Below are 2,809 nucleotides of genomic sequence, written 5' to 3'. Positions count from 1 at the left end.
TATAGGAATAGATCGAGACGCCATATAGGTCTTTCACAAAGCACATACCTTGATAAGATATTGAAGAAGTTCAATATGGATCAGTCCAAGAAGGGGTTCTTGCCTGTGTTGCAAGGTGTGAAATTGAGCTCGGCTCAATGCCCGACCACCGCAGAAGATAGAGAAAAGATGAGTTTCATCCCCTATGCCTCGGCTATAGGGTCTATTATGTATGCCATGCTGTGTACCAGACCTGATGTAAACCTTGCCGTAAGTTTGGTAGGAAGGTACCAAAGTAATCCCGGCATGGAACACTGGACAGTGGTCAAGAATATCCTGAAGTACCTGAAAAGGACTAAGGATATGTTTCTCGTTTATTTAGGTGACAAAGAGCTCGTCGTAAAGGGTTACGTCGACGCTAGCTTCAACACAGATCTGGATGACTCTAAGTCACAAACCGGATACGTGTATATTTTGAATGGTGGGGCAGTAAGCTGGTGCAGTTGCAAGTAAAGTGTCGTGGTGGGATCTACATGTGAAGCAGAGTACATGGCATCCTCGGAGGCAGCGCATGAAGCAATATGGATGAAGGAGTTCATCACCGACCTAGGAGTCATACCCAATGCGTCGGGGCCGACCACTCTCTTCTGTGACAACACTGGAGCTATTTCCCTTGCCAAGGAGCCCAGGTTTCACAAGAAGACCAGGCACATCAAGCGTCACTTCAACTCCATTCGTGAAAATATTCAAGATGGAGACATAGATATTTGCAAAGTGCATACGGATCTGAATGTCGCAGATCTGTTGACTAAACCTCTTCCACGAGCAAAACATGATCAACACCAGAACTCTATGGGTGTTCGATTCATCACAATGTAACTAGATTATTGACTCTAGGGCAAGTGGGAGACTATTGGAAATATGCCCTAGAGGAAATAATAAAATGATTATTATTATATTTCCTTGTTCATGATAATTGTCTATTATTCATGCTATAATCGTGTTATCCAGAAATCATAATACATGTGTGAATACATAGACCACAACATGTCCCTAGTGAGCCTCTAGTTGACTAGCTCGTTGATCAACAGATAGTCATGGTTTCCTGACTATGGACATTGAATGTCATTGATAACGGGATCACATCATTAGGAGAATGATGTGATGGACAAGACCCAATCCTAAGCATAGCACAACATCGTGTAGTTTGTTTGCTAGAGCTTTTCCAATGTCAAGTATCATTTCCTTAGACCATGAGATCGTGTAACTCCCGGATACCGTAGGAGTGCTTTGGGTGTACCAAACGTCACAACGTAACTAGGTGACTATAAAGGTATACTACAGGTATCCCCGAAAGTATCTGTTGGGTTGACACGGATCGAGACTGGGATTTGTCACTCCGTATGACGGAGAGGTATCTCTGGGCCCACTCGGTAATGCATCATCATAATGAGCTCAATCTGACCAAGTGGTTGGTCATGGGATCATGCATTATGGTACGAGTAAAGTGACTTTCCGGTAACGAGATTGAATGAGGTATTGGGATACCGACGATCGAATCTCGGGCAAGTAACGTACCGATTGACAAAGGGAATTGTATACAGGATTGCTTGAATCCTCGACATCGTGGTTCATTCGATGAGATCATCGTGGAACATGTGGGAGCCAACATGGGTATCCAGATCCTGCTGTTGGTTATTGGCCGGAGAGCTGTCTCGGTCATGTCTGTGTGATTCCCGAACTCGTAGGGTCTACACACTTAAGGTTCAGTGACGCTAGGGTTGTAGAGATATTAGTATGCGGTAACCCGAAAGTCGTTCGGAGTCCCGGATGAGATCCCGGACGTCACGAGGAGTTCTGGAATGGTCCGGAGGTGAAGATTTGTATATATGAAGTCAAGTTTCGGCCACCGGGAAAGTTTCGGGGGTCACCGGTATTGTACTGGGACCACCGGAAGGGTCCCGGGGGTCCATCGGGTAGGGCCACCTATCTCGGAGGGCCCCATGGGATGAAGTGGGAAGGGAACCAGCCCCTAGTGGGCTGGTGCGCCCCCATTTGGGCCCCCCCTGCGCCTAGGGTTGGAAACCCTAGGGGTGGGGGCGCCCCACCTGACTTGGGGGGCAAGTCCCCCCTTTGGCCGCCCCCCCTTGTGATTGGATCTCTAGGGGGCCGGCGCCCCCCAGGGCCCCTATATAAAGAGGGGGGAGGGAGGGCTGCGCACCCTAGCCCCTGGCGCCTTCCTCTCCCCCCGCAACACCTCTCCCTCTCGCAGAGCTTGGCGAAGCCCTGCCGAGATTCCCCGCTACTTCCACCACCACGCCGTCGTGCTGGTGGATCTCCATCAACCTCTCCTTCCCCCTTGCTGGATCAAGAAGGAGGAGACGTCTTCCCCAACCGTACGTGTGTTGAACGCGGAGGTGCCGTCCGTTCGGCACTAGGATCTTTGGTGATTTGGATCACGACGAGTACGACTCCATCAACCCCATTCTCTTAAACGCTTCCGCTCGCGATCTACAAGGGTATGTAGATGCACTCCTCTCTCTTGTTGCTAGATGACTCCGTAGATTGATCTTGGTGAAGCGTAGAAATTTTTTATTTTCTGCAACGTTCCCCAACAGCGGTCTATGCTGCGGCGGCGCGTCATCCGGCTTTGGATTGGCGGCAACGTCGAGGGCCTGGTGGACCGCTTGGCGGCACCTTCGATCAGATCTGTTCTAGCCGGTGCAGCCGGCGGTGGTGGTCATCTTCTCCGTCGGAGGTGGCCGGCCAGAGGCTGGGTGGACGGATCTCGAGATCCGTCATCTAGTCCCGGCTGCGAGTTGGGGAGACA

The sequence above is a fragment of the Triticum dicoccoides genome, chromosome 7B, assembly GCF_002162155.2.
Source record: "Triticum dicoccoides isolate Atlit2015 ecotype Zavitan chromosome 7B, WEW_v2.0, whole genome shotgun sequence".
NCBI lineage: Eukaryota > Viridiplantae > Streptophyta > Magnoliopsida > Poales > Poaceae > Triticum > Triticum dicoccoides.
The sequence above is the reverse complement of the archived record's forward strand: the minus strand, read 5'-3'. Positions refer to the sequence as shown.